General features: G+C 40.0%; 1 protein-coding gene and 1 pseudogene across 1 annotated transcript in view; one reads left to right on the top strand and one right to left on the bottom strand.

The window, feature by feature from the left end:
* Window positions 1–24,037, bottom strand: part of NXPH1 (neurexophilin 1) — a 367,434-nt gene that overhangs the window by 194,398 nt on the left and 148,999 nt on the right. The gene's annotated exons all lie outside the window — the stretch shown is intronic.
* LOC113891687 lies at window positions 18,333–19,700 on the top strand (annotated as a pseudogene).

Below are 24,037 nucleotides of genomic sequence, written 5' to 3' on the forward strand. Positions count from 1 at the left end.
AAGAGGCACGCATACTTACATATTCTAAAAACACAAAAGAAAGAGAGATATTGAAGTATAAGTAGTCCAGCTGAAGTATCTCATGTTACTGGAAATGGAATGATTTTACAGAATCACATCATTGATATTTACCAATAAAAGGGGATCTATAAAAATATTGTGTACATCTATTCTCTAGATTTTGGACACTACTGACATATCTGATATAGAAAAGCAATCAAAATTCAAAATGATAAACATTTCTTATGCACAGAGTAGCCTTAAGTCTGTTTTAAGGTTTTGTTTTTATTTTTTTAATGTATAAAGAGTCATAAATTGTACTGCTTACCTAAGCAGTTCCTATATGGTCAGTCTAAAGAGACCAAAATGAGCTAGAGAAATATTTAAAGATCCAAAGAAACCAATGCAAGATCATAAGCAATGGGAAATGGCCACTGAGATAAACAATAATTTAAAGTGAGCTACCTTGACCACAACAGAATTATAAAATGAACTGGATGATAAAAAGATCCACACAAACAGCTTTGGACCCTAAGGACAGTGTCCATTCTGATCCCAAAGATTCCACTTGGAATCAGTGGCTAAAGATGTCACAAACGCATTTGAACAAGTCCTCAGAACCCATATTTTCAGGTCACTTTATCCCTCTATGATAGAAATCAATACTTTGTCTTGAGTTAGGCTTCTGGGTGTGTGTCTCTGTGTGTGAATGTTTGGCTAACTGGATCCTGACCTCTTCTAAGACATCTCATTTACCCTTGGTCCCCTCAGGAAACCTAAAGTAACAACTTGCATATAATAAAAAAATGAATGCATAATTGTTAAATCAGGTAAAACTAACTTGTTCTGTTGAAGAAAGCTTGTAAGGAAAGAAGGAAATCTAACCTATTCTGAGCTCCAAAAGTCACTGGGGCACAAAGTTACTGATGCTGTGATATAATATTTTAGCTTTCACAACCTAAAAGGTTCTAAGCACGGAGGTTAAGAGTACAGACTCTGGAGTCTGCCTACGGCCAAACCTGGCTCCACTTTCCAGCTGTATGCACTTCAGCAGGTTTTTGCAACCTCTCAGTGCCTCAGTGTAATAATACATAAAATGAGGATAATAATAACTACCTCACAGACTTGCTATGAATATTGATTGAGTTCATACATGTAAAGCACATGAAACAGCACCCGATGCAGAGTTATAGATGAAAAAAAGTTAACTTATTTACTTGTTAACAGTTTTAGGGGGTTGTCCGAGACAGTGCCGATAACTGCATTCTGACTGCCTGCCATTAGCAATGGGAAGCTTGAACGCTTCGTCCCATCTCTGCAGGAGAGATCCACGACCAGGCCATGTAGCGTGAAATAACTTCCTCTCCACTGCCTCTTAAAGGAGTCTCAACAGGAGATAAAGAAGGAACCGGATGGGGCTACCTTCCTCCTCGTCCTTTGTCAAGTCCTGGCCATCTGGCAAATGTCTGGGAACCATTGTCACTGCACTTGTTGCTCTGGCTCCTCCCAGACTTGCTCTTCTATCCCTTGGCTCAATACCTTCTCAGAAAAAGGGAGTGTTGCATCCTTCCCCAGGATAATGCAAACCCCAATTCCATCACCAAGTTTGGTGCAACACACAAACTGAAACACTCGGCAGTCCAATCTCTCCATCTGCAAAATGGGGATAATAATAATAATAACTGAAAACATGTATTGAATGCTTAGAGTCTATTGAGCACTGACTTTACATCATTTAAAATTCACACAATCATACGGTTATAGGTACTGTTAGTACCCAAGCTTTACCTATACATAAGGAAGCTGCTTTATGGATAAGTCATGTAACTTGTCCAAGGCCACATGGCTGATAAATTGCAGCATCAGGATTCAAATTCAGACACTCTTATAGCAGAGCCTATAAACCACTGCACAATGCCTGGCAATGCCAATGCTCTGTGAATGCCAGGTCTCTGCATCCAGTCTGGGAAGTCACTATAAACCTGGTTACTGGAAGACAATATAGACGTCAGTACAGGAGTCCTCCTTATATTCCTGTGGCTAAGTTAGCCTCTAGTCTCAACTTGAACAGATTCTTAAGCGTGACTTCCATTCTTCATGGATTTTCCCTACTTATCCTTCCAGTGCCATTTCTCAACATCTCCATCCCCACCCTTAGTAACAGCGTCTCCCAATGCCATGACCACTGAACTTCATCCCATCTGCACGAACTTCTCTCAAAACCTTTATAAATGTATGATGATCCAATCATCTGTGTTCCATATCTCTTCAGTTTACCACTGTCTGCTTTGAACCTTCTGCTTAGCTCCATTTCGCCTGACTCTCTATTAAACATTTAGTTTAACAGGCATTTCTCTGTGGAGTCTCTTTTGATCTCTTCCCAACCTTCCCCCCAAAGAAACTGAGTGTTACTTCTGTGTCCTCGAGCTCCCTACAGTTTCCTATTACGGCTCTTAATACACTAGATGGCAATGGTATATTTCACACCTGTGTTTCCTTCTAGACTCTAAGCTCTGTGAGTCTAGCATGTCATGCTAGACTAGCATGTCACATGTCATGCTAGACTAGCATGTCACATGTCATGCTAGACTAGCATGTCATGCTAGCAATTATCATTGCTTCCCCCAAGGCTCGATACACATATGTCTTTTTGTTGTTTTTTTCAGTCACTCAGTCATGTTCAACTCTTTGCAGCCCCATGAATTGTAGCATGCCAGGTTTCACTGTCCCTCATTATCTCCTGGAGTTTGCCCAAGTTCATGTGCATTGAATTGGTGATGCTATCCAACCATCTCATCTTCTGCCACCCTCTTCTCCTTTTGCCTTCAATCTTTCCCAGAATCAGGGTCTTATACAACATGTCTTTAATATATATTTATTAAAAGGAAGGAAGAAAGGGAATGAGAAAAGAAGAATATAAACTATTCGCTTGCTCCTCTTTCAGTAGTCATATATGGGTGTGAGAGTTGGACTATAAAGAAAGCTGAGCACTGAAGAATTGATGCTTTTGAACTGTGGTGTTGGAGAAGACTCTTGAGAGTCTCTTGGACTGCAAGGAGATCCAACCAGTCCATCCTAAAGGAGATCAGTCCTGAGTGTTCATTGGAAGGACTGATGTTGAAGCTGAAACTCCAATACTTTGGCCACCTGATGCAAAGAGCTGACTCATTTGAAAAGACCCTGATGCTGCAAAAGACTGAGGGCGGGAGAAGGGGCTGACAGAGGATGAGATGGTTGGATGGCATCACCGACTCAATGGACATGAGTTTGGGTAAATTTCAGGAGATGGTGATGGACAGGGAGGCCTGGCATGCTGCAGTCTAAAGGGTCGCAAAGAGTCGGACACAACTGAGCGACTGAACGGAACTGAACTGAACTTCCATCCTAACTCCTCTATAGAGAAAATTTCAATAAACCTGGAGCATTCCAGGATGTTCGGCCCAAAATGTCTATAATTGCAGAGGTAGAAGGTGAATGCCATTTGGTCCTTTTCCTGCTCAAGGGTTTGGGAGTCCTCAGAAGTGAAGATATCAGAAACCCTAGAGGACTGGATGGATGGATGGTTAGGTTAAGCAAACAAACACCTCCAAATGAAAAGGAAAATGCCAAGACTATAAGAATATAGCTTCATCTGCCAGGTGCCAGAACATAAAATATTTCACTGCTAGAAGGACAAAAGCTTGAAGAAGAGAGTTTCCCTAAATGGTCCAAAAGGAATTTAATTTGTTGAGAAGCCTCACAGGGCCCAGTATCAAGCACAGCTACTTGTCTCCCTCCCCACAAGAAGGGGAAAAAAATGACCAACACAAATCAGCCTGCCTGAATAGAGCCGATTCAGCTTGGATGTCAGGAAACTTCACTCAAATGCCAATCACCGGAATTCTAAGCTTTCCAGAGGTTTGGCTGGACCACTGCCAGTCAGTACTATGACTGATATCTTTTTCTTCAGACATCGCAACACTCAAAAATAAAAGGAAAATATGTTCAGCTGCTGTCTCTTCAGCAGCTTTGCAATTTTCCAAGGATCAGCCCCACTCCTATTCTCACTCCCCTAATCTCCAGGCAAAGTAATAGCTTCTCCTTGACTAGGGGAGCAATCTCTTGTTAGTATTTCAAGAACCCTTGGTTTCCTAATGTTTTCCTGCCAGGAATAAATCAGTGGATGTTAGTTAAATGCAGGACCCCCTGTAAAACCCTCTTTCTCTCTTTCTTGGTCCGTTCAATCTTTCAAGGTGTCAAAGACAGTGGAAGTATAAATTCACAGTCATAGACTGTCTCCTCTAAACCCCATATTTAATGAGCACTATCTTTCATTCATGGACAGAGGAGCCTGGCAGGCTACACTCCATAGAGTCACAAAGAGTCAGATACGACTAAGAGACTGAGCACACATGCATGTGTGTGGTTGTGTCTGCACACACACTCACACTGAGGAAAGTAGGGGAAACCACTAGACCATTCAGACAGGACCTAAATCAGGTCCCTTATGATTACTCAGTGGAAGTGACAAACAGATTCAAGGGATTAGATCTGATAGAGAGAGTGCCTGAAGAACTACGGACAGAGGTTTGTGACATTGTACATGAGGCAGTGATCAAGACTATCCCCAAGAAAAAGAAATGCCAAAAGGCCAAATGGCTGTCTGAGGAGGCCTTACAAATAGCTGAGAAAAGAAGAGAAGCTAAAGGCAAAGGAGAAAAGGAAAGATATACCCATCTGAATGCAGAATTCCAAAGAATAGCCAGGAGAGATAAGAAAGCCTTCCTCCATGATCAATGCAAATAAATAGAAGAAAACAATAGAATGGGAAAGACTAGAGATATCTTGAAGAAAATCAGAGATACCAAGGGGATATTTCATGCAAAGATGGGCTCAATAAAGGACAGAAATGGTATGGACCTAAGAGAAGCAGGAGATTTTAAGAAGTGGCAAGAATACACAGAAGAACTGCATGAAAAAGATCTTCACGACCCAGAAAATCACGATGGTGTGATCACTCACCTAAAGCCAGACATTCTGGAATGCAAAGTCAAGTGGGCCTTAGAAAGCATCACTATGAACAAAGCTAGTGGAGGTGATGGAATTCCAGTTGAGCTATTTCAAATCCTAAAAATCCTATTTCACCATCCTAAAAGATGGTGCTATGAAAGTGCTGCACTCAATATGCCAGCAAATTTGGAAAACTCAGCAGTGGCCACAAGACTGGAAAAGGTCAGTTTTCATTCCAATCCCAAAGAAAGGCAATGCTAAAGAATGTTCAAACTACCTCACACTTACACTCATCTCACACGCTAGTAAAGTAATGCTCAAAATTCTCCATGCCAGGCTTCAACAGTACGTGAACCGTGAACTTCCAGATGTTCAGGTTGGATTTAGAAAAGCCAGAGGAACCAGAGATCAAATTGCTGACATCCACTGGATCGTCAAAAAGCAAGAGAGTTCTAGAAAAACATCTGTGTCTGCTTTACTCACAACGCCAAAGCCTTTGACTGTGTGGATCACATCAAACTGTGGGAAATTATCCATTCTCTGGAGTGGCTGAGAACCCTGATGCACCTTCTTTCTGTTCTCTTCTGTGAAAGGTCATAAGTTCAATCCATATCCTTATGTCTCCCTTCCCGAGGGAAGCAGGCTACAGGCACTCAACCTGATTTGTACTTCCTAACTAGTAGTCACCACACATTTTACACTTTTCTATTCTTGACCAAAGAATTGAAATAGCATAGATTCTTCCCATTTGTCTCTGCTCACTGTTCTTGATGACAAATCCCTAAGTCATTTTTTAAGGTAAAAACATTGCTTCCACTGTCCATAGGTACTGAAGCCAGGGGGATTCAATGATGACAAATGCCTGACTCCCTCCCAGCAGCCCCCACACAGGGGTTGACAGGGCTGGCTCTCGCTGGACAAGCCTTCAGGTTTTCTAAAAGTTAACTCGTGATCTCTCTTCTGCAACACACACTAAAGATTTTTCAAGTGATCAAGTGGAACAATTATATGGATCAAATGAAATTAAATAAATAAAGTGAGTTACATTCTGAATTTTGAGTCATAAAACCTGAATTCTGAGCCCTAGACCAACATCCAAGTTTCTGGCTCTACCTTGATTAGTTTTAATTTAAGGTAAATCTTTCCTTGCCGTCACAAAATATTAGTTGCCTTCCTCCCTTTTAAAGTAGATATTTGGTTGCTTGCTCTCTATCTGACCAGGATACTGTTTTAAAGATATAGCAAATGCTGTAAAATGAAAAGAGGTAAAAATAAAACTCCAGTTCAAGTTTTAGTTCAACTACATACAACCCTGCACCATCAGTTTTTCAGAGGTTTAGCTCTCACAAGTATGTGAGACATTGTCTAAGCATAGTCTAAAGTAGGGGTCCCCAACTTCTGGGCCATAGACCAGTACTTCCTGTCAGATCAGGGGTGGCATTAGATTAGGAATAACACGCATAATAAATGTAATGTGCCTCGGTTCATCCCGAAACCATCCTCCCCACCCCCTGGCCCGTGGAAAAATTGTCTTCCATGCATCGGTCCCTGGTGCCAAAAAAGTTGGGGATGACTGGTCTAAAGTAATGAAGAATCGGCTCCTGCATGCTTCTCCAGCACAGCCGAGCACCATCTGTCCTTTTCCTCGTCCTACTCCAGCTACACCTGACTTCTTTCAGTTTTCCAAACACAGATGGCTCCCCACTGACTTGAGGCTTTACTTACTAATATTCAGCCTCTCTGTCATCTACCATAGTTTTTTCCTTAAATAACTCCTTCAATTTTACGTCTCACCTGAACTGTAGCATTTTCTGAGAAGGCTTGATGCTCATATTACTTTGACTCCCCTCTATTTTATGCTTTCATAGCAAACAGTACTTGAACCTTGGTAGCAAGCGTGACTGTGGTAATCATGGAAGTGTTTCTGCCTCTTCAGTGAAAACAGATTTTTGTCTGCCTTGATCCCTGCTCTGACCCCAGTACCTAGCTCACTGACTAGTATATGGTGCATCCTCAATACAAATTTAGTAACTCACTTCTCTTCTGAAATCCTCACCATTTTCAGAGGGGTGTGATTATAATACATTATGTGAGAGCACTTCATAAACTGCAAAAGTAAACAGCAGATTGCTACAAAAATCAAAGTCACTACTTCTTATTTCTATGTTTTGAATTTCAAAAATCTCAAATTGTAACTGAATTTCTCTGGGCTGAAGCTATGTTTGAGCTTCCTTTATTACCGACTGAAACATGGCTGAGATGTGTGCACACTATCCCCCTCTCCTACTGTAGGAAGTAAAAGATGACAGAGGCCACTGTTAAAATCTTTTTGTAGGGAATGAATTACCCCAAAACTTGGTGGCTTAAAACAATGAGAAACACTTATTACCTTTCCCAATTTTTGTGGGGAAAGAAAGCAGAGGCCTCAGTTCCTCTCCACAGGGGTCTTGCCACAAAACAGCTTAATTGTCCTCACATAAGAAGGGCATGAGCCCCAGAAGGCCAGGAACATTGCTGCTGCTGCTAAGTCGCTTCAGTCGTGGCCGACTCTGTGCGACCTCATAGACGACAGCCCACCAGGCTCCCCCGTCCCTGGGATTCTCCAGGCAAGAACAGTGGAGTGGGTTGCCATTTCCTTCTCCAATGCATGAAAGTGAAAAGTGAAAGTGAAGTCGCTCAGTCGTGTCCGACTCTTAGCGACCCCACGGACTGCAGCCTACCAGGCTCCTCCATCCATGGGATTTTCCAGGCAAGAGTACTGGAGTGGGGTGCCATTGCCTTCTCCACAGGAACATTGGAAGCCCATCAAATCTGGCTTCCACAGACCTTTTTCTCAGTCCAAAGTCACTGGTGCAGTGCTTTCTTCATGGACAGTATGTACTTAAATGTTTGATGGGATCGAGAGCTGAAATCATGGATAAATAGATGAAAGGGTGGGCCAAGAAGTGCATGCTACCTACTTTCTGAGCCTAGCAATGGAAAAACCAGAAGGAATGCTAAAGCAATAAGACTGCACATAAATACTCCCCAATCACCACAGTTAAGGTTGCAGTGACTGGTTTGGGAAGAGATGCAAAACAGGTGTTAGTGATAGCTGGAGAGGACATGTGTCCTAGAGTAATCCTCTAGTATCTGAACCCAGTCTTCTCTTAATCATTTGTCTGAGAACAAAATGTATAGATAAATACACTTGTCTATTGCAAAAAAAAAATGGTGAGAGGCTTAGAAACTGCCAAATTCTTTTTTTCCTGAATTATCCTTATTATGGAAATTTATAATTTAGCTACCCTGAAGAATGTTATGCAAATACATTAGACAATACAGGGTGGGGATGTGAGCCTTTAGAATTCTTGTCTAATACAAGCATTACTATAATTATCACTTCAAAGTTCTAATAATAACATTATTTGCATTTTTCTTGACACTGTTTTTGGAAAGAATTTCTAAATACTCGAGTAAATATTTGTAAATTATGACCATGAAACAGCAAAGGCCATTCAGAGTAAGAAGGGAATATTGCAGACCAGAATTGATTACTTTAATATTCAAGCTTATTAGTTCACTCTAGAAACATAGCTCTGACCCTGTGGGGGTTTATGATCTAACGAACCCAGGAGCAGGACGGTATTTCAGTGTGAATAAGCCAGAAACCTGGTAGTTATCCTGGACACCTTCTTCTCCTTTACCTCCCTCATAAAGTCATTAACAGCCCCTGGATCCACTCCTTGGACCACCACAATAGTCCCACACAGGTTTCAACACACATGCTCTAAAGACTCTAATCCCTCCTCCCTTTAACAACCACACTGACCTTTTGAAAAATGATTTGTCATGTCTCTCCTCTTTTCAAAAGTCATCAATGGCTTTTTACATCTTAAATACAGAATAAAGATGAATATTGCTAACATGACCTGTAGACTCATGTGTGAGCTGGTCCAGATGGAATTCTCCCATTAAACCTGACGAGACCCCTCCTCACATGCTGTCCTCCCCCAGCCTTCCTTTAACCTAGAACATTCTCTTGCCATGTTATTCTCTGGGCTAGAATGTCCATCATTACATGCTTTCTTAAAAAGCATGTCTTCAAGGACACCTTCTCTCAGTGGAAAGGCCTCAGTGGAAGTTAGTTCTTCCTATTATACACTTTACCGCACTATAGATCACCTTGGTAGCTTTTACCACAACTGTAATTTTCACTCCTCATGGGACAAACTGAGCAGTGTTGATATTCTGTTTCCTCCACCCCGACCCACACCCTCACCATCCCCACCCCAAGGGCACAGACAGTGACTGCTGTGCTTTTTGCTGGGCTTCCCGTGCCCTATATCAGGCTCAACACAGAGCCCATGCTCACTGAGCACATAAGCTGAATAAATAAAGATTTCAAATGCATGCCCTGAATGCAGTTTAGACCGTGGAAGAATTTGATGTACTTATTTAAGAAAAATTAAAAAGCATCAAGAATGTATCTGTGGATGGATTCTTGTATTACCATCAATGGCTAGAACAGAAAGAGATAGAAGCTCTGTTGGACAGTCAGAGAAAAGGGAATCTCAATCCCCAATTTACCAATAGTTGGGAGGTTTTACAGATAGTAAAAATCTTTCTAGACAGACTTGAAATGTAAGTTCGTTGATGTTGGTTCTTTTCCATTAAGAAGACTTTCAAACAGTCAGTAGAAGAGGGGAAGGGGAAAAAAGGAAGTAAGGGGATAATACAGTGTGGCAAAACAATACATAATAGATTCTCCAGGATTTATAGAGCACTCTCCCTTGCCTACATACAAACCGCTGCTAGCTAACTTTCATTAAATAAAAATCTATTTCCTTAAGAAAAGCAGGATGGTTGTCCAATGCCTTACCTTTCCGTAGAATTAAAGAAAAAATAGCCAATGCTCCTCAGAAATATAGGAAAGTATTATATAGAAAATCACATTAAAGACATGAGACCTACTCAGATAATGCAAATGGAATAAAAATATTCATATTGAAAATATGGAGCTTACAGAACTTATGTTCTTTCTGTAGAAAAGTTAGCAGCAGATATTCAAGAATAAAGTGACAGCATTGACTGTAGTCAGAAGTGATTTCGTGTACTTCAACTCTTTAAAAAAGGGTTTATATGCTTTGTATTCATTTTAACAAATTCTAAACATGAATTACAAATTTCTATTAGGACCATCACATATAAAACAAAAGAATTTTAATGAGTTTTCTCCCCAAAATACCTAGAGGTACAAATCCACATTAAGGATTAATGACCTGTCAGCTTGTACTTAAAGGAGAGAAGAGACATTTCAGTTGTAGAAATTTAAAAATAAAAGAACCTGAAGTAAGAAAACTTATCATTTTTCCCTTTTGTGTCATAAAAAGAACTAACCTGATTTATTTGCTTTCAATTGGCCAAAAGGAAAATGTATTAAATGGTTGGCCTTTTAAGCAAAAATTCATTCTGATGACAAAATTAGAAAGCCTGGTCAGAAATACTCCTTTAGTCACTTAAATGATGTAGCATTATTGTCAGAGTCAAGCATAGTATAAAACGGAAAGGCTATTTACATTTTAGATTTAACAAAACGTCCCCAGTAGCTGTGATAACTTGGAAGGAGGACCTTATGCTCCTAGCCAAGCATGTCTGGTAGTAGGTGCCATAAAATACTTGAATAGCTATTTCAAACCATCAGTGCAATTTTATCCCTGTTTTTCAATAGTATTATCTGTTTCAAGTAAAAGTTAATGCTCAGTTTTGTGATTCATTTATGCTTGATGCACGGCCATGCCAGAGAAGCTCTATTTGGGATGCTATGAACCTCTTTTTTCCCCCTTTGAATGGAGAAGTGATGTTATGACAGCGAAAGACAGAATCCAAAGACAAAAAAGATGAAGCTGAATTTGAAACTCAGAAACTTCAATGTTTAAATAGACGTGAAATGTGGACGGTTTTGTAGTCTCAGCCCCAGCGTGCGTGACACAGCGACACCAGGAAAGCAACCCGTGGCAAGAACCATGTGACTGTAGAGTCAGGCAGTGTCTCGCTTCCTTTCTGCGGGCATGCCTCACATAAAAGGAGTTAACAGATCCCATTTCTTTCCTTCAAAAGGAGACAGTTTCCACTGACTAGACTAAGCAACAGTAATCTGAATCTACACTTGCTCCGTGAAAGCGTCTATGTGATAGAAGAAAATAAAAATTTTGCCTATAAGATGAAAAATAAATACAAATATTTGAGTAATTTATTTCTTTAACTTTTAGTACGAATATTTAGTATCACAGAGAAAGAGAGTACCTGGGGGGAAACAGCACACAGTGTCCTGATTTTAAATAGACAGTATGTGCTCAAATCGACTTTTTTATAGCATTTTTGTTCTAGTCCTGCTCTGAACCAGGAATGGTTACAGGGCACATCATTAAACAAGAAGGTCTTAGAAACACCTTAAATCCTCAATAAATCTTTATAACATTCACGGTTCTATATACCACCAGAGTACACATTAAAAGATTTCCGCGACATAGAGTTGACCTAGTACCCTCTGCCTTCCAGGTGCTTTATGCAGTCACTGACAGAAGTGTGTAAAAATCAATTTATGTTCAATAAGGTAAATGTCAATGATATCTTTAAACATGATGAACCAATGGCATAGTTTATTTCCAGACAATCAAATTTTGATAGCTGATGACCTTAAATATTATTTGGGCATGGTCCAAAAGTTCAGAGACATTTAGTAAGCTATAATTAACTGGAAGAAAGTTCTAAAGTCATGGCATTCTCTGCTCGGAAGCCTTCTGTGGCTCACAACTTCCTGCAGAAGGAAGACTTACTGGAATAGAAGGCACTTAAGACCTTGCATAATCTGGTTCTAAACTACCCTTGTAGCTTGATTTCACCCTTCTATCATCCATACCTTATCCTCCAAACAAATCTGACTATTCCTGATTCTGACCACGTACCACATTTTCCCACCTCTGTCCTTAAGGGCTCCCCTTTCACTCCTTCTGTTGACTCTTCAAGTCTAAATTTGGACACTCTATTCAGAAAGCAGTCTGATAGAATGTGCATCAAGATCATTAACATTATATTTTATACACTTAACTCAGTCATTCTACTTCTAAGTCTTAGAAATAACAAGAGCTATAGATTTTTTTTAATGTATGACAATGTATTTTACAATAACAAAAGGAGAAAAAAATCCCTGGAAGGTACCTAAGAACCCAATATTGAAGGATTATATTAAAAATTATTATTCATCTATATAATGGACTACTGGTTGGCTGTCAAAAGATCTTAAAAGGTTTTTAAGGACAAGAAGAAATGTTTGAGGTTTAACACATGGCAGAAATTGCATAATATGATCTTAATTATGCAAAAACATGAGAAAAAGACTCAAAGGGAATATACCAAACTAATAATATCAAGATAATTCTAGATCTTGAGATTTGGGGTAATTTTTTTTTTGCTGCTGCTTTTATAAACTCTCCTCTGCTTTAAAAAAATTTCTGCATATATTACCTTTAAATCAGAAAACAAAATAACACACCAGAAAGGTTTTTTCAAAAAATTATATATTTTAAGTAGATGCCTACATGCCACCCTCTGTGAAATCTTCTCAAATTACCGCTTGATGGAATTAATTTCTTATTCTCTGGGTCCCATACTAATTTTGCCATATAAGATATTTCTTAATCACATTTTCTGCCTGCTATGTTTGTTGAATTTCATTGAAAAAGAAAAGAATAACACAGATCCATGTCTTGGAATTTCTAAAAATAGGCTCAATTGAAAAGGCCTTTTCTATATCTCTTGAGTGGTATCTGTAATACAGTACCATCTTGTTCAGTAGAAGCACATCTGTCTAACATCAGAGTCTCCTTTATAAACAAAGAAACATCAAGCCTACCCTCACAGCTCTACATCTGCAGCTTGTTTGAAAATTCACGCCTTAATTACAGACTTTCTTCCTACCAAAGGCTGTACTAACATTATGGAACAAGGTGTGAAAATATATGCAGGGGTTAAAAAATAAACCAGTAATTTTATCATAAGCACAGAAAGAAAAATCATGGCATAATTCTCCCAGCAAGACTATTCTGCCTTATTCCTCCAAATTGGATATACAGATGTTTGTATGAATTAATGTTATAAATTTTACATAATATCTTGCAAAATTACCAGCTTTTCTTTTTAAACATTAATATTTGCTATATTCTTTAAATTTTCAATATATACACATATATGTATCTTTGTTATGATTAGAAGATTGGAGGGAGTTGTCAGATAAAATATATGAAACCTAGTTAAATTTGAATTTCAGATAAATAGTGATTCCTTTATTAGTATATGTATATCTTATTTGATATTTGCTATAATCTTTTTATCGGAGAAGGCAATGGCACCCCACTCCGGTACTCTTGCCTGGAAAATCCCATGGATGGAGGAGCCTGGTGGGCTGCAGTCCATGGGGTCGCTAGGAGTCGGGCACGACTGAGCGACTTCACTTTCACTTGTCACTTTCCTTGGAGAAGGAAATGGCAACCCACTCCAGTGTTCTTGCCTGGAGAATCCCAGGACAGGGGAGCCTGATGGGCTACCGTCTATGGGGTCGCACAGAGTCGGAATAATCTTTTTATACTAAAATATTATTCATGTGTATCTGAGATTCAAATTTAACGGGAGGTCCTGGGTTTTTATTTGCTAACTCTGGCAACTCTGGGTGGGAGAGTGATTGCATATTTAGAGATTTCGTAGTCTGACTAAATAACCTCTTAAACCTACTCCTGGGTGGTATCTCATTTGAACTCAGCAGACAGTGAACTCAGAGATCTGAATTCTCCACACCCATCCAAACTAAGTTTTATAAAGAAAATCCACTAATATTGATGCCAAGGAATCACCAGGACTCCCTAACCTCTCCAAATTCCAGAGCCTGAACTCCCTCTTATCAAGCCTATATGGAAAATTACATACAAATGACCAGGTTCTGCTGTGCCTTACACTTTATTTTTATGCATTTATGCTTAACAGAGGAGCCAAAAATGTTTGCCTTTAGATGCTCAAAATTTTTTTCAGAGTATTTAATGTGCAGTAGAGAACCAACTCTAATATGCCTTTGTTTTTTTGTTTTTTTGTTTTTTTAATAGAACAGTAAAGGGGATATGAATCTGCCTGCAATGCAGGAGACATGGGTTCCATCTCTGGGTTGGGAAGATCCCCTGAAGAAGGGAACGGCTAGCCACTCCAGTATTCTGGCCTGGAGAATTCTATGGACTATACAGTCCACGGGATCGCACAGAGTCAGACACAATTGAGCAACTGTCACGTCTTTCTAGAGGGGATATGTCTAGAATTTGTCATTGCTGGATTCTTCCTCAACATTATGCTACTTTTCTTCAGATTTTCTGACTACTGTGACTTCATTTTCCTCGGTCCACTTTTTATGTCCCAGAGGCTGCTTAAAATCAACATGCCATAAGATGAATTCTTTTTCCCAACTTTGTTCCCCAAAACTTCCCTCTTTCCTGTATTCTCAATTACTCATTCAGAAATTGCAATAAGGAATCACAGATATATTTTCAATTCATCCTTTCCAACTATCCCTTCCTCAATCCTTATCAGTCAGATCTTTTCAGTTTCACCTCTTAAATATATCTGTTAGTGGTCCTTATTTCTTTTTTCCATCCTCTCTGTCCCTGCCTTAGCCTGGTCTCTCCTCAGCTATCTCCAGACCAGGGTTTCTCAAATTTCAACGTGCACATGAATCACCTCCAGATCTTGTTAAAATGTAAGCTCTGAGAGCATGGGTAGGGTGAGGTCCTGGAATTTTTATTTCTAACAGATCCCTGCTGATACTGATGCTGCTGGTCCAGGAACCACAGTTTGATACAGCGAGGCTGTAGGTTATTTTTATAGGCTATCAGCAAGTCTTTCTTCCATTCCAACTAATTGCCTCACTGAGGTCACTGTTCTGGGTAAAATTTTCCTGTGACTCCTTTTGCCTACTGAATTATGAAGACATAAAGCACCTAGGCTATCATGACAGTTTCACGACCCATTCCTCTCCAGCTCCCAGATTCAGATTCTAAACTGATCCCACTTGACTTCCTTCTGCTTCTGAAACTCTCCTTTCCCACTTTTGTCCTTACAGTAATCTTTGCCTCTAATGGCTCCCTCTTCCTGCTAAAGTTCAAATGTCACATAGTCTGTGAAACTTTCTATCACCATTCGGCAGCACCTGATACAATTAGCCGCATTTCCCACAACAGGATGTCTTCACAAGCCACTTTGTTCATGCACTGATAACAATAATATACAAGGCTCACTATGTAAATTACGTGTAATATACACGATTGTATCTGTTTTATGTGTAATCATCATAACAATCCTATAAGGTAAGTACTATTATATCCCCACTTTATAGACCATGTATATGTGCATGTTAAGTCACTTCAGTCATATCCAACTCTATATGATGCTATGGACTGTAGCCTGCCACGCTTCCTCTGTCTGTGGGATTTCCCAGGCAGGAATACTGGAGTGGGTTGCCATTTCCTCCTTCAGGGGATCTTCCTGATCCAGGGATCGAACCCACGTCTCCGTTCTTTACCACTAGCGCCACCTGGAAGCCTCTACAGACCATGAACAGGGTAACAGTGGCACGTTTGCTCAGATCACATAGTTTTTTCATATCAAAGCCAATTTTCAAGCCCAGGCAGGCTGTTATCAGAATCCAGCATCTTAACCATCGCACCACACTACCTGTATAATTATATCTCACTTCAAGTATTAGGGTGAATCATTTGAACTCCTAGTATTTCTTTCTCATACAGCTATAAAACAGCAATCTCCTATGATTCAACATTTTTGATAAATTAAGAATAACACATGGACAGATGCCATATCTTTTTCTCCATAAAAATTCCCTTGATTAAGCACAGGTCTAGAACATACCCGACATGTAAATAGACTTTGTTAAATGACGCAAAGATAGCTCCATTTACTGAGAAGTGAATGCATGCTGGGCACTATACCAGGTGCTTCATACACACTGTCATATTTAAATCTCATCACAACATGGACTATGGATACGATTATTTTCACAATACAAACTAACTCTTTAGTTCCTAGGATAAATGCCTATGGCCATACAACCAGTGACACAGCAAAGGAGTACCCAATCCAACCTGCCCCAAGGGACAGGTTGTCAGCCTTCAGCGTTAGGTTGAATAGGACCTTGAAGAATATCTATCTTTCTCACTAAGTCAAACATGAGTTCTGGCTTTTAAAAAACTTACATATTTTAGGATGAGGATGAAAACAAAGCTTCTTTGTCAGCTGGCTTTGTAGTTTTTTAATTTGAAATAGACACAAAAATAGAGACAAGAACAAATAATCTCCCATGGACCCATCACCAAGCTTCAAAATTATCAAGATTCTTGATTTCATTTACCTTCCCACACATTATTTGTGTGTTATCACTGAACAATTTCAAAGCAAGTCCCAAATATCATATCATTTCACATGTAAATTCATCCGTATATATCTCTAACAGATGTGTTAAAATAGCCACAAGACAGTTATCACACTTAACAAAATTAATATTCCTTAATATGATCTAATACCCAGTCTATGTCAAAAAATGTCTTCTTACAGTGATGTGTTTGAATTAGAATATGAGCAATGACTACCCATTACACTTGACTGGTATGTATGCTGTGTCTTTTCATCTGTAATGGCTCCCCCTTCCTTTTCTATTCACAAGTCCTTTATTTGTTGAAGAACTGATAGCTAAGTCTAAAAGTGTTAGTCTCTCAGTCATGTCCAACTTTTTGCGACCCCCATGGACTATATCCTGCCAGGCTCCTCTATCCATGGAATTCTCCAGGCAAGAATACTCTCCAGGGGATCTTCCTGACCTAGAGATCAAACTCAGGTCTCTTGCATTGCAGGTAGATTCTTTACCATCTAAGCCACCAGGGAACCCCAAGGGGCTTAATTAAATTCAGGTTCAATCATTTTTGACAAAAATCTTCATAAGTGGTGCTATATATGTCTTATGGTGCTAATAAGGATGCACTAAGAGTGAAAAAGTTGGCTTAAAGCTCAACATTCAGAAAACGAAGATCATAGCATCCGGTCCCATCACTTCATGGGAAATAGATGGGGAAACAGTGGAAACAGTGTCAGTCTTTATTTTTGGGGGCTCCAAAATCACTGCAGATGGTGACTGCAGCCATGAAATTAAAAGACGCTTACTCCTTGGAAGGAAAGTTATGACCAACCTAGATAGTATATTAAAAAGTAGAGACATTACTTTGCCACAAAGGTCCGTCTAGTCAAGGCTATGGTTTTTCCAGTGGTCATGTATGGATGTGAGAGTTGGACTGTGAAGAAAGCTGAGCACCGAAGAATTGATGCTTTTGAACTGTGGTGTTGGAGAAGACTCTTGAGAGTCCCTTGGACTGCAAGGAGATCCAACCAGTCTATTCTAAAGGAGATTAGTCCTGGGTGTTCATTGGAAGGACTGATGCTAAAGCTGAAACTCCAGTACTTTGGCCACCTCATGCGAAGGTGGTGATTATCAACCAACCACCCATTATGTTGGTCAGCAAATGAGTCAGGGTACAATGCAAAGATATCAGATGCAGCATTCAGTATTGGCTTGGAAACTGATAAAAGTCTCTAGTGTTAAAAATTATTATTCATATTGCTGCTGCTGCTGCTAAGTCACTTCAGTTGTGTCCGACTCTGTGCAACCCCATAGATGGCAGCCCACCAGTCTCCCCCGTCCCTGGGATTCTCCAGGCAAGAACACTGGAGTGGGTTGCCATTTCCTTCTCCAATGCATGAAAGTGAAAAGTGAAAGTGAAGTCACTCAGTCGTGTCCGACTCTTAGCGACCCCATGGACTGAAGCCCACCAGGCTCCTGTGCCCATGGGATTTTCCAGGCAAGAGTACTGGAGTGGGGTGCCATTGCCTTCTCAGTGTATAGTGTTAGGTTGGTGCAAATGTAATTGTGGTTTTACATTGTTGAACTCTGCTGTTTGATACTGGAATACGTTCTTAAATAAATGTGGTTACGTTATACATCATTTTAATGCTCATTTCTCACTTTATGATTTTTTGCTAATGACACTACTTGCTGTTTATTTTATGTTTATTTTATTATGTTTTAAAAATATTTTTTTTTAATTTGCACAGGATCTTAGTTATAACATGTGAGCTCTTGGTTGCAGCATATGGAACCTAGTTCTCTGACCAGGGATCGAACCTGGGCCCTCTGCATTGGGAGCTCAGAATACTAACCACTGGGCCACCAGGGAAGTCCCTTATGTTTATTTTAGACTAGGGAAATGATGTTACACAAAAAGCAAATTCGAGTGATTTTTTAATTCAAGTTCAAAATGGGTCATAAAGCAGCAGAGATAACTCACAACATCAACAATGCATTTGACCCAGGAACTGCTAATAAATGTGCAGTGCAGTGGTGGTTCAAGAAGTTTCACAAAGGAGACAAGAGCCTTGAAGATGAGGAGCGCAGTGGCCAGCCATCAGAAGTTGACAAGCATGCAATGACAGTGACCAATAGAGAGGATCATCAAAGCTCATCCTTTATAACTACATGAGAAGTGGCCAAAGAACGCAGTGTCAACCATTCTATGGCTCAGCGTTTGAAGCAACAATGGCACCCCATTCCAGTATTCTTGCCTGGAAAATCCCATGGATGGAGGAGCCTGGAAGGCTGCAGTCCATGGGGTTGCTAAGGGTTGGGCACGTCTGAGCGGCTTCACTTTCACTTTTCACTTTCATGCATTGGAGAAGGAAATGGCAACCCATTCCAGTGTTTTAGCCTGGAGAATCCCAGGGACGGCGGAGCCTGGTAGGCTGCCGTCTATGGGGTCGCACAGAGTCAGATACGACTGAAGTGACTTAGCAGTAGCAGGAAAGGTGAAAAAGCTCAATAAGTGGGTGCCTTATGAGCTGACTGAAAATCAAGAAAATCGTCATTTTGGTCTTCTCTTACTTTATGCAACAACAACGAACCATTTCTCAATCAGATTGTGATATGTGATGAAAAGTGGATTTTATATAACAACCAGGAACAGCCAGCTCAGTGGTTGGACCAAGAAGAAGTTCCAAAGCACTTCCCAAAGCCAAAATTGCACCCAAAAAAGGTCATAGTCACTGTTTGGTGGTCTGCTGCCTGTCTGATCCACTACAGCTTTCTGAATCTTGACGAAACCATTATATCTGAGAAGTATGCTCTGCAAATCGATGAGGTGCACTGAAAACCGCAATGCCGGCAGCCGGCATCGGTCAACAGAAAAGGGCCCAATTCTGCTCCAAGACAACGCCCAACCACAACCAGTACAACCAGCGCTTCAAAAGTTGAACGAATTGGGCAACAAAGTTTTGCCCCATCTGCCACATTCACCTGACTTCATTCAACGGACTACCACTTCTTCAAGCATCTCGACAACTTTTTGCAGGGAAAATGCTTCCACAACCAGCGGCAGGCAGAAAATGCTTTCCAAGAGTTTGTCGAATCCCAAATCACAGATTTTTACACTATAGGAATGAACATGCTTATTTCTTGTTGGCAAAAATGTGTTGATTGTACAACCAAAACATGTGTTGGTTCCTATTTTGATTAGTAAAGATGTTGTTTGAGCCTTGTTATAATGATTGAAAATCCACAGTCCAAAACCGCAGTCCAAACAAAAAATTATGTTTGCACCAACCTAATAACATCGAACCCCTATGTGCACATGGAACTAACATAGTGTTGGAGATAAACTTTAATTTAAAAAGAAAAAGGATGCTGGGACTTCCCCGGTGGTCCAGTGCTTAGGACTCCATGCTTCCATTGCAGGGGGCAGGGGTTCATACCTGGTAGGGGAACCGAGAGTCCTCAAGCTGCTTGGTGTGGCCAAAAGTAAATAAAGATAGTGAAACTGATGTTTATAGCAATGAAGACACTTGCCCAAGGTCACACAAGCAAGCAGTGAAGCAGGGCTCAATCCAAGACATGCCTATGCTCCTGGCATTGTATATTATTCATATTAGGACAAATTAAAAAGTCCTCCACCAAATTATAATTGACATAGACTTCAAAGGGTATTTGGTTATTCAAAGAACATTTTGGCACTGATTCAATAAACATTTATCCTGTTCAAAGTAGGATTTTGCTAAGTAAGTAAACTTTCTTTTCTACATTAAGAAAGAGAGATTTGATTACCTGTTGTTTGACCAATTCATCAACTTTGGAGATCCATACATACAAAAAAAGTAGAACCATAGTTAAGAGGTCATAATACTGTGAAGAGAAATTTAAATAAAAATACTGTCCTTCAACACATTAATATAGCCAACCCAGTAAAAATATGGCCTTTTCTTTATGAGTCTACATAATAAGATGCTATGCTGGGCATTGTGTAAAAAACATCATCCGTATCATTTTCACAGAGCATCAGATAAAAAAAATCATAGTATCTGGGAGGAGAATGTACCTAATGAAAGTACATTATTAGCTCGTGTTTACCTATTCATTGACAAAGGAAATTGCATCCCAAAGAGAAATATACAAGGGAAATTTTAAACTGAAAGTATCTGAGGAAATTAAAGTCAAGCATCTTGGTTCAGGACAAATAACAGAGGTCTCCACCATCTGTGACAGAGGTCTGTACCATCTATAAGTGACAGAGACCTCTACCATCCTTAGGATACAATAGTGTCAACATAGTCTTCTCTATTCTATTTACCTATATTTAATGGGCTCATTATGAGTATAAGTTTTAAAGCCATTATGTTTCCCCATCCTTGGAAATAGCGTGGGACATTGGCAAAAGCCTCACTCTTCAGTTCAGCAGACTTAGCTCCTAATTCCCACACCCACACTAGCTACTGGCTTCAGTCAAATCCTTCCTTATATATATGAAGAGATTGGATGAGACAGTATAAAACCACTCCTACCTCAAGTTGTCTATGATTTTGTCAGTGAAGTGAAAATGTTAGTCACTCAGTCGTGTCCGACTCCTTGAGACCCCATGGACTGTAGCCCACCAGGCTCCTCTATCCATGAAATTCTCCAGGCAAGAATACTGGAGTTGCCATTCCCTCCTCCAGGGGAATCTTCCCGACCCAGGGATTGAATCCAGGTTTCCCACATTGCAGGCAGACTCTTTACCAGTTGATTTTGTTAAGCACTACCCAGAAAAGTGTACACAATTGAGTTACTTTGATGAAATCATTCCCTGAGAAACACTTGAACAAGTTTATTGAGTATTATGAACATCATACTCAATGTAGCCTCACTAGCAGAAAATTAACCTCAGAGAGCAGCAAATACAGCCCACCTCTGAAAAATGTACAGGCTCCAATCTCCTGGTACTAAATACCCAAGACAAAGAGAACAGTAGAATTTGAAAAGATTTAGTGCAAATCACAATATTTCAATATTTTGTTCCATAATTTCACATTTCTCCTTTGAATCATTCAAAACATAACATCAATAAAATGTCCATGTTTAGAATAAAATAAAGTTTTCTCTCCTTTATCTTTAAATATATGTCTGATTTATAGTAGTCCTACAGAGATATACTTATTTTAAAGACAGCTTTTCATATACACAGGTATAGTCATTACAGGCCCTGCTCACGGCCTCTTCCATTAACGAATGTGCTGCTTACAATTCCCAGGCATGGTATTTGCTAAGTCTTTTGTCTGGAGATGAGCTGATCAGAGATGGAAACATGAACCATTCACAAGTAATTCACACTTAGGAACTGACCTATGAAAGAACCTGTTATTTAAAATAAAAATGGAACAGGGGTTCTCAAGAAATAATTTTTGGAAAATCCAAAAAACTATTAATAGTTATTTTGTAGAGCTAAAACCATAAGATTTGGAGTAAGCTGAAAGAATGAAGGGCCAGAGACAATCAGTAAAGAAACCTAGTTAGTTTAAAAGGCATAATGAAGGCAAGTGGAAAGCAAAGCTTCTATCAGAGCTGCCTGTGTGGGAGAGAAGAAAGACAGAAAGTCAACAGAGAGGCTTGGATTTCTCACAGCGTTCTCACTGAAATTCTGGGCATCACGAATCTTTACTCTTAATATTTTCTCCCTTGAAATAATCTGAGTAAATGAGAGGTCTCCATCCACCCACTTGAGGTTAAGGAACAGGTTTAGTTTGGGAACAGTTTCACAGTCATACAAAAGGGTCGCACAGAGAAGTTTCCAATGACTCCAAATGTTCAAATGTCTGAGTCATCAGAAGAGGTGATGCAAAAGAGGTGGGGAGAATAAAGCTCCCTTGCTGGTCTCTACGGGAGACTCAGAAACCATGATGCGGTGCTCTCCTGGAAACAAAACCAAACAAAGAAGCAGCAGTAAGGACTGGATTCTCTTGACAAGGCCTCCTTACCTGGCATCATCCCACCTGGTTAGCAGTGGTCAAAGCCAGGGGAATTTTCAAGAGAAATGTTAATACATCAAGACATAAAAGGAATCCGCCATCTCTAAACCAGTGAAAGGTGTTAAACCACAGCAAGATTTGTGGGAGAAGAGTGAATCGAAAGAACCTTTTTGTTATTTATTTTTGTGAACACCAGGTTATGGCCTTAAACATGTACACCCGCGATAAATGTTTTTCCCAGAATTCTGGTCAAATGCAGCAGTGGGTCAAGAGACAGTATCGGCTTATTCCACAAAATATGTGATGGGAGCACCTAAACACACCAATGAAACCCAGAGCTCTTTAATCAGATTTAAGCAGCAAAGAGATTTTACGGTTCAATTTTTCTGTTGGCTCATGCTCTCTTTGGTGTTCTGGCTTTAAAAATGCCAAGATCCTATATTGCATGCATGCCTAACATATGAGTATAGGACACTTTCTAGCCATTTTCTTAGGAAATACTCTTGAGTGAGAAAAAATGGACAATCTATTGACAGTAAAAGCACATTTTACTTGTTTTGAAAGGAACCACCCACAGTGACAGTGGGTTGGAATCTATCCATCCTCACTCTCCAGGTTTCTGCACAAGGCCATAAAAATTCTGTGAGAATCATCGTAAGAAAAAATACACCAGGTCACATCTGCTTTGAGGTGCCATTTTATAAGCCAGAGGTGATCATACCAGAAAGAGTTCTCAACACAAGGGATGTATTTTATCTCCACTGTTTGCTACCTCTGATCCAAAGTTTAAGGGGACTCTTGATATCCACTTTCTGAAAAGGACACAGTCCAGAAAATAATGGAAGATAATTCCTTAGAACGACTGCCTGTGTCTTCTGGAACGAGCAAATGAAGTGTCAAGAAAACAAAGAACAAAATAGTCCTATGCCTCCTACTCCTTCATTTATTTCCAGCAAAGACTGTTTCAAACTCTGATTTCTAAAGATCATGGTCATCTGTGCACAGTTTCTAGGCACAGGCAGCAATTGACTAGCTCTGTCTAATGAGATTAAGAACAAAACCAGGCCACACTTCACCTGGATCGAGTTCTGGGATAAAAGCAAAACATCCTGCCTTAATGAATTGCCAGTCAGCAAAGCATTCAGGTGACGCTTATCCTCTTCCTTCCTTCTTGATTTTCAATCCCCGTCCGGAGTTGGGAGTTCAATCCAGCAGGGACGCTACAGTGTTTACTAACTGATTTGGCAGTCACACTCCCTCAATTTGAGATATGCCTTCGACGAGGTGATGCCAACTTTCCTTCCAGATGGTTGTCAGGCACCCACAAGCAACGACCGACACAGCCGCTGGCAGCAGTTGGGAAGAGCTGTGAGCAATGTCATATCCTGAGAAGAACGCCGGCAAATCACATCTTCTGGTGTTCCCAAGAACCAGAGGAGTTCTATTTTTATTAGCGGGATCATTTACAATAGGCATGAAATTAATTTATTGCTACACTGGTTTAAAATATTTACGTTTTTGTTAGTTTTTGCAGTTGGCATGAATCTGTTTTGCTAGAAGAGATTAGGACAGGGAGCAGACGATGAACAAGAGAAACCACACAGCCCCATCAGAGCAAGTGTTTGGCAAGATTATTGGTATTCTT

The sequence above is a fragment of the Bos indicus x Bos taurus genome, chromosome 4, assembly GCF_003369695.1.
Source record: "Bos indicus x Bos taurus breed Angus x Brahman F1 hybrid chromosome 4, Bos_hybrid_MaternalHap_v2.0, whole genome shotgun sequence".
In the NCBI taxonomy this organism is placed as follows: domain Eukaryota; kingdom Metazoa; phylum Chordata; class Mammalia; order Artiodactyla; family Bovidae; genus Bos; species Bos indicus x Bos taurus.